This window comes from Stylophora pistillata, chromosome 3 (assembly GCF_964205215.1).
Source record: "Stylophora pistillata chromosome 3, jaStyPist1.2, whole genome shotgun sequence".
Taxonomy (NCBI): domain Eukaryota; kingdom Metazoa; phylum Cnidaria; class Anthozoa; order Scleractinia; family Pocilloporidae; genus Stylophora; species Stylophora pistillata.
In genome coordinates, this window is record NC_142521.1 from 5,190,198 (window position 1) to 5,200,000 (window position 9,803).

A 9,803-nucleotide genomic window follows, 5' to 3' on the forward strand; every position below is an offset into this window, starting at 1 on the left:
CAGGTTGCCTCTGAATGACTGTCCAAAAACATTTCTATAGAAGCTGAAAAAGGAAATAGAAGATTTATCACTTTTCTCCCGCTCAGTGGATTTGGAATCAAGTTTCCTTCAAAAGCGCTTATTAATTCTTTTTGCAAGCGCAGTTGGGTGTGTCAATATTTTACGAGTAGTTAACCGACAGTGATGTAGCAATAGAAAGGCTCGCTCTGGTTTCTATACATTTGACTTGTGATCATGTCTTCGTTTCAAATTTGAAGTATATGCACAGTCGGTGTTGAGGTGTGGCACAAAATTACCTCGCTATAGATTCTTTGAAGATACGGAGCAACCTTCAATAATAAAAATGTATGATGTAGCCTTATAAGATGGCCCTGCATCAGCAGTACAGAATTTTGTTAAACTTTGCAAAAGGCTTTATGTCAAAAACTCGATATGGAATCTCGATTGCGATCCAACAAAGAAAAAGGGGTTCAGCGGACTGTTTGTTGAGTTTTCAGAGGAAGGAGCGGTGCTATGGTAACCGTAAATAAAATGTAAATTCAGAACTTTTTTTTAGAAGTGATCGAGTATTTTTCTGTTAACTTTTCTGAGGAAAGAAACCGAAAAATTTAGGCACCGACAAAGAATTAGTGTCAAATTTTAGCAGAATCATTTCGAGCTAACTTCAGACAATTTTTAAGGTTGAACGTTTGTTTGATGTCGCTACTTTACAGGAGGCAAAGAAAGCCTGACTGTAAGACAGACATAACAGGGACATACCTGAAACCTCACTCCACAAATTGCTCTCTCGATCGATCTCCTCTTGCTGTGTAAAAGATACTAGTCACTGGAAATTCAGATAACTCCGAGTTGTTGACGACCTGCTCATGCGTTCTCTACTCCTGGATTATATAGCGGTTGTCCAGGCGTGAACAAACGAAAGCTATCTTCCCATCGCCCAATTTGCTGCGAAATATTTTTTGGATATTCAACGAGGTGTTGACCCAAGTGATGAGATTTTTTGCTGTTATATCATGAAGGAAGACTTTTTTTTTTAGTTTTAGGTTCAGTACTATAATGCACTTGAATCTAGCTCCCTACAGCGGCCACTTTTCCCTTTCCTGGTAAAAGGTCCATAAATTCACTTTTGGTGTAATCTATCTGCTGAGGCCATCCCTCAATAAAAATAAAATTTATTAATTAATCACGGCCAAACTGCCAAAACAACCTCAGTACAATGAAAAGTTTCTCTCATACTGATGAACGAGTTAGTAAAATTTATACATAGATACCTTGATCCTCACAATCCTTGACAAATAGTGCGTGCGATGACAGTGTAATAAATAAGTAAATAAATAAAACCCGTGTACGAGATACTAACTCGACAAATAAACAGAAAAGGAAGAAACAGTTTGTGAGGTATTAGTGTAACAGTCTCACAGGTATGGATAGAAACAGCAGTCCACGAGACATTAACATAATAAACACAGAGAAAAAGAGAAAACCGTGTACGAGATGCTAACGTAACAAACAAAGAGAAAAGGAAGGGAAACAGTGCGCGAGATGCTTACGTAACAGTCAAACAGGTATGGACAGAAACAGTACACGAGATGCAAACATAAACAAAGAGAAAAAGAAAAAACAGAGCACGAGATACTAACGTAACAAACAAAGAGAAAAGGAAGGAAACAGTGCACGAGATGCTAACGTAACAATCAAACAGACGTGATAGAAAAAGTGCACATGATACCAACGTACAAGCAAGCAGCAACGGAAAGAACCAGTGTACGAGATACTAGAGTAACAAAATGGAGTAATGCAAATAGGACTCGGTCTCTTATAATATGCATGCAAAAATTTCAGCTTGCTCATTGGTTAAGGACGTGTCAATTTATCCCAAACAGTGCAGATAGTTGAAATCAAATTGACTGGCAGGAAAGTCGCGAAAGCAAAAGGAAAGCAAACTGGCGTAGAAGTAACGAAGGAACCGGAGGCCCTGAACAAACTTCTCTCGGAGTTTAAGGACTTGATTGCCTTCGTTTACCAGTTACCGCTCTTGAGTAAAGCCTAACTGAGAACGAATACAAGTAGTCAGTTATTCCTGACGGAAAGTTTTAAAGCTCGAGGCGAACTCATGCGGGAAACCCCGTCGACTCCAGCAACAATACGAAGGCAAGCGGTCGCACCAAGTGCTGTTAGGGGAAAACAGAGTCAATTTTTCCAACTTTATTTTTGAAAAACAATCACACAAGTCTTTCTCGTGTAATTTTGGAATAAATCAACACTCGTACGTTTTTCAAAGACAAAAAGTTGTACTCGCCTTTTGGGCTTGTGCAATTTGCCTTTGAAGAATTTACTTGTGTTGAGTTATCCCAAATTGCGCTCGAAATCATGCGATAACGTATAATAATCATACCAGTGAGTAACAAAATCAGACGACCACTTAGTGGCGAACGACCACTCCCGAAAGAATTGGACGCCACAAAGTCCTGTTGCCAATAGATCACAACTATGACAGCATTTGAGAAACAAACTAGCCATCAGTTATACGTTTTCATAAAATCATAAAAATGGTTAACTCGGCGAAATACACAACAACAGCGCGCATACACGACGCGTACTGTCCAATAGGCCTTTTGCAGTCAGAGATCACGTGCTTAGATACCGTATAGCAACGCCATACTGGAGAGCAAGCACTTCAGTGATCTCAGACAATATAGAGGTCACAGAGGTCTGCATTCAAACAAAGAATACATTTGATAACAGGTCAAAAGGTATCCCAATTCGAGAAATCCAGTAAGAAGTAATTAATAGCTTCCCTGGAGTGTATCAGCAGCAAAATCACACCAGAATTCGTTTTTCGCTGATACACTCCAAGGAAGCTGTTGATTAAAACTTACAAGATTTCTCGAATTGGGATACCTTTAACTTGTTATCCGCTGTATTCTTTATTTGAATGCAGACCTCTGTGATCTCTATTTTGTCTGAGATCACTGGAGTGCTTGCTCTCCAGTATGGTGTTGCAAAAGGCCTATTCCTCGGGTGTGACTCGTCAACTGCTCATTACAAGCGCGACGCGTGCACCGTCTCGCGATAAACCAATCATGTTCGAGAATTTTCGTATAGTTTTGATGAAGCGGAGAAAAGGAAACACAGTATAAAAATCCCAAACACCACAAAAAAACACCATAAAAATCAAATAAGAAAGTGACTGAACAGAGTGCGTTATTCTGCCGTGACAATCAAAGTGAAAAAAAATTTGTGGTCTTAAAGCAAAAATTTTGCGTTTAATATCAACTAATAGGGCTGAAAAACAAACGGAAAACGATAGAAAAACTGCGCGGCAAAAATTCGTTATCCTCTAGCTTGGGCTTAAGAGGTAAAGCTTATGCGTTGTTAAATAAAGGTAATGGCGAATAATATTTACCTTTTCCCTGAAAAAAAACAAAACTGAAAGAAAAAAATTTTTTTTTAACTTTTTTGATTATTTGACATTTTGTTCAGCAACTGCAATGACTTTAGAGATTTCGAGAATTCTCTTCCCTTAATCAAGTGGCTAGTTTCTATTGCTTTGGAATCAGTACTCCTGAGGTTTTGGAACTTCTGCAACATAGATGCGGGACGCTGAATTCCAGCCACTGTAAGCGTCTGCGTCTCCATAACCTTTACAATCACCGACACAGAATCCCACCCGCACTTTGCCTTTATGAACGTTTGTACAGTGTCCCTCGATATGGCGGATACGATGGGGATCTGCGTGCTTTGACACTCCACCCAGGTACACAAAACCATCAATTGGCAAGGGACCCGAGCATTCAGCACCGTTGAAAGTGAAATACCAGCGTTTGCAACATCCTGTGCAGCCATGCACGCGAAGGGCTCCATTCCATGAAACACGGATAGCTGTATCATCGCGAAGCTTGGTGAACAAGCATTCCTGTAATAATTATTTTACGTCAACAGTTTTAATTGAAAAGTAAATGATATGGAAAAAATCCATGAAAAACAGAAACATTTAGATCACTGCCGCGAAGATGAGAAATAGAAAGTTATCATATAATCCGAAAGCCGTCAATGGTACGGCTTTGTTGCAAAAAGACAGAGACCCGTCATCTTCTGTTGCGCAAAACATGATTGATAGCAGTGAACAAAAATGAGAAAATGCGTCACGTTTTTCGATGAATTGTGAATTTCTTCATCCGACTCGAAAAAATTAAGGAAAAGTTTTTTGGTGGTTTTCCATCGCGTGCCAGACTACGTCAAAACAAACTTTTCGAATTTTGAAGACTTATTCAGTGGTACTATGATAAAATACTTATTGAACCGTTCCATTCAATAAGTACATATGGCTGCAAGTTATATTCCAAGATGTAATTGTAAAAGAGGAGAATTAAAAATGAGAAAGCTGTAATGGCTAACAATTAAGTCTTCACGACACGAATTATGACAAAACATTAATTCTATCTTAAAACAACAACAACAACAACAGTAGTAGCAGTAGGAGAAATACTTAGATGAGAAATATAGAGAGGTTGTTTTTGCAATGCAATTTATACAATTATAAAAATTTTACGATGAGTGCATTTGATTCACAAAATTGTTCTTCTTTTGGATTTTGTGTCTGTTTATATGCATGACACGTAGCTGCGCTGTTGGTCAGAACATGGTAAGGAGAAAAACAAGTTTAAACTGGTTGAATGAAAAGCGTTCGTTGATACCGTGGGGATTAAGAGTGCCGATTTGAAAATTAAACTTCCTCGCTATAGCTTTGCAGCTTTCAGAACAAACTAAAAGTAAGGAAAGGCCACAGACTGCCATATGTTACGTAGGATGATTGGGGAGACTTAGGTGTCTAGCGACTGGTTTTGATGCCCCCTTGTCATTCCTTTATAAGTTGCGAAGGTGTTCTCGGAATCGATCACCTAGTCTGTCGGAGACGGACTTTTAATGCGTGACTAATAAGTGAGAACAATACGGTGAGGCCGGATGCGTTATTTTAGCTTGTCTGCATTTTTTTGAGCCTTTGTATATATATATGAGTAAAAATCCTGTGAGTATCCAATATGTTTGGTTTTCATCCTTTTTGTCAATTTGGAGGGAATAATAACCGCTTTGGAGGCGTGCGTTTTCCCACAAGTCCTCAGTGTTTAACTTTCGGGTACAATTAGTACAGGGGGGGGGGGGGGATTTTGTTCAAAATACCAAACGTTGCAGACTGTTAACTGTTATATGTTATTTGCCCCTCAGTTTGTATTGTATACATTATATAGTTGTTGAAAAGGTAAGCGATTCAATACACTAGAAATAATTCCTCTTATTTACAAGAAAAAAAGAAAGCAAGTTTGCATTAAACTCTGTCTTCCTATTTTTCATAACGCCGTGTTTTTGATCTGACCAATCCAAGGAATGAAAACGGGAGTAAATTTTTTTTACACTATTTAGATACGGCGCGCTATCTATCAGTACCTGCTTTTGCTCTAGCTATTTCAAAGAACGGAAACGACTAGATCTTTGTGAACATTCAATGAAGATTTACCACATGGTAATAACTGACAAACACTTACCTTCTTGCTCTTCTTAAGGTGGCTCGTACCAGTTTCCTCGCGCGGGGAACAGGTCACTCTTGCGTGACGCGCGCGAGAAAAACGTGGGAAAAAAGCGCGTGATCAAAAGATGAAAATTCAAAACAAAGATGGCAGCGCGGGGAATTTTTTCTACTTTTGTGGGAAGTTTACCTAAGAGCTTGCATTTGATGTGTTGAGCGGCCACTGTGAATGCAGGAGATAGAAACTAAGATAACGAAGACGATTTTCGGAGAATTGAATTGAATTTGAATTGAATTGAATCTTTATTAAGTCATAAGATAAATAATCACATATCCTATGTTACAACATTAAAAGAAGCTATATATATAAATTACAGAGAAAATCAAGATAAAAATTATAAGACTAGATTATGTTTAAAAATTAAGCGATTGACAAACGTGTTTTTGAACCTATCAGTGTTTATTTTAGGATAGTGACTTGTCTCTTTCCTCAGATTGTACTTGGTTGATTTCTTTTTTGGCATTATAGCTCTTAAAGGGTGTATTGTATTATTAAAAACATTCTTGAAGATACGTGTGTCCTGTTGATCTAACAATTCATAAACATTAATGTGGTCGGTTGTATACTTGCGCTTATAACATCGATCTAAGAAACATTGGATTGTTGTTAATTCGGAATTTACAGCGCCAAACACGGACAGCCCGTATAATATATTTGGTAGAACTAGATTTAGAAACAGATGGTCTACTTCGGCCTGATTGTACCCTTCTTTCCTTAAAGATCTTAAAATGAACAGGCACTTGTTTGCTTTGATTAGTTTTTCCAGAATATGTGTTATAAACCTACTATCTTCCTGAAATGTTACCCCTAAAATAGTGAGCTCTTTTGTCTGTGGTATTCCAGACACAATCGGAAACTCTATTGTACAACCTTTCTTGCGGAAAATGATTTCCTTGCACTTAGATGGATTGCTACACATACCATTACTTCTAGACCACTGGGAAAACTGATTAATCAGTGCGATAGAATTGTCATTATCACCTATCACAGGCGAGATAATGGTTGTATCATCTGCATATTTTACAAGCACGCTCTTATTGTCCAAGTGTATCTCTAAATCACTGAGAAAGACATTGAACAAGTGCGGCCCGCTGACACTTCCTTGGGTGGTACCTTTGTTGACCTTTGAAGGTTGCTTCACTTCACATTTAAAAGAAGTATTCAACCGATATGAAATCTTGCGACGGCGAAAAAAGGAGAACTCAAGTGAAGGATAATCTACCTTAAGTGGAAGAAGACTTTGAAACTTCAAGGAAGATAATATGATATAGCCAGAAGTCATGTGTAGGATTTTTAAGATGAGCTCGGGAGGCTGTCTTTAACGGCTGTTTAATGATTTTCTTAGCAGTAAACGTCTGTAAACATCAGATCATAGGTGCTCGCGCGAGCACACGCATTTGTCAGCGGTAGCTAAAACAGATCATGAGCAAATGTCGATCTTATAGAATCCAGATTTTTAAATGCGCGAGAGCGCGCGTGGAAATTGCTAAACTCACGAAAGCTATTGCACGAAAACAAGTCCGGTGACCCCGTCTTTTTATTGTTCCAATATGATAATAACGTCGAAAGGAATCATCAGAAAAAAAACTATAAAATTCTACGGAAGGAAATTTGCGAAATTTGCGAAATTTGTGAAACTCCGCTCGGTAGAATTTTTTAAAAATCTTCGTGCATTTTCCTTTTCAAGTGCCAAAAGCAATCACTGAAAAAAATCAGGGGGTCACCGGGTTAGTTTTCGAATTATTTAAGCCACAAGCTAAAAAATGCGTCTGAATAAGCCTATGAAAGCGTTGCCATGGAAACTGCTAGTGACGAAATGACCCTTTTTTTTTGGATAACCAATGATTATGTAATTCAACCCCGTAAAAGTGTTCAACTGGCCTTGGTCAGTCTTTCTGTTGTATTCTTTCAAAGTTACAAACCATCAAAAAGATGAAAACCGGTACGAGCCACCTTAAATGCTCTTTCGATTTGGTAAAGTTCTTTATGATTTCCAAAGGAAAAGTTGAACCAAATGATTTAATGTCGATAATTATAAACTACATTAAGCACTTCAAAGTGTTTACTACTCTCCCATTTGTTTTTTTTTTTTCAATTTCCCAGGTGTGTATTTTTAGTCAAAATGTTTTAGCCAGATTGAGATCAGCTTGTCAAACACTGCTTAAGGCTTTTGAGATTAAATTGCTCAATATTTGACTTAACAGCATGGATTAGTAATCCAAGATATAAGAGAGTTTTTTTTTAGCTCTGTTATGTCTTCGTCGTAATTAAGGTGCCGTCTAAGATTCCACCCTTAAGATACTCTAACGCATTCCTCAGTGAGTCTAATGGGACAAGATCGAGAGCAAGGGTAATATCTTGTTCTTAATTTAATCCGTGGACTTTAGACTGTGAGTTACGTCACCTCCGAATCTTGCGTTTGACATACGGAAAGAAAAGGGATTCGTATGGAATGTTATTTTAGTTTTAGCATCAGTTACGCCTCCCCAGTTTACATGATTTACAAGATAGACCTTTTGAAGTCATGACTAAAACAAATTTGATATCACCAGTTTCACTGGCGGAAAGTCAATACAAATTAATAACTGATGCTTTTTTCAGGTCAGGGATTCACACGTTGCAAACCAGCTGAGCAAATTCTACCCACAATCGCTGTTACCTTGTCTCTATGCTTGCTGAGTAATGTAGGATATATCTGAACCACAAACAAGTCTGACATAAACTGACATCGCAAGGTGTTTCTTTCCCAAACCACTCAACATTAAGCACTCAAGCATTATCAGTTTGACATCCAAATGTATGTAAACATTGTGCAAGAGTCACAGGTATCTCAGAGATTTTTAAATAGCCTCTGATACAACGAGTCTTATATAGATGATCATTTTCCCGACTTCCCTTAGCATTTCTCCGAATTTTGTTCAAACCTGTTTTTCAGACTAAAAAAAGGAAAAAGATACATCACGAGATTAGTCAACGCTCAGTTCTTTTCATTCTCTGCTTCGTAAGGACAAATAAACTAATGGATCTACCTTTCAAGGATTATGCAATACCTTGATTACGTAATGATGTTTTCCATAATTAGTTTCATGTGATGGAAGTACACCAGGAAAGAATTTCTCTTGGTGAAAATTTTTATCCTTCAGGAATTGGTATTTAGAATCTACAGAGCTGCCTGGTTATCGTTGATATGAAAAGAAATCTTTCAAGAATAAATCATAGGAGTAATTTAATGAGGCAACAGAAGCGTTTCATAGGATATTGCGACAAGCACATTGTCACCCAGTGGCTTTCCACCACTGTAGCTTGCCATGTGAATTGGAGTAAATGGTTTTGAAATATCTATACGCTATTTTTAGTCAAAATCTGTTGATTTCCGTCTTTCATTAGTATAGTCCAACCCGTATTTAGCGATCACATACGGAGAATGGCCGGATTACCGCCTAATACAGGTTGACCGCTTTTCATTTATACTGTTTCCACAGAATAGAGGCAATAGAAAGAACGGAAAAAAAAATGCCATTTTATGACATAATTGACGACTAGTAACATGGTTGACTCCGTGAGAAAAACATAGAATAAATTTGACTTGAGAGATTACACTGTGGGTATTATGATGATCGTGGCGATTAAAAAAGGCTGACTCCTGGTTAATATCTTATCTTCATTAACGTATTCCTCCGACGAGAGGTGATCAGGACATATATTGATAAGTGTTCTCTCTTCTCTTTCTTACATTGTTTCACCTTTGTGCTTTGAATTACACAAATCTTGATCAGCTTTGACCAATGGCACAGTTTCCTCTCGCTGTTATCCTGTTCTATTTGACCATGCCCGTAGTGCCCGGTGTTGTGGTCTATCTTTGTGTAGTGTCTATCAAATTGATGGGGGGTATTGCGCCTTTGAATATTGTATAGAAAGGGCGCAATATAAATAAGGAATTCATTCATTCATTCAACATGTACATAACTCTCCTCCTTCTCCATTTAATGCAATAAAGGAAAAATCAAGCGGAGTCTGAGTGCGCTATTCTTGAACAAAAAAATTATTTGCTAATTAGATTGTCAGCTCAAACTCTTATCTTGCTGAATAAGGGCGACTCGACGACCTTGATGAGAACAAGTATAGGAGAACTGGAGACCAAGGTATTGTGCCGAAGTAGTATTAGTAAAATTTACTCTGTTGAAAAGGGTGTGGCCAGGTTAGTTTTGGGTGTGGTTA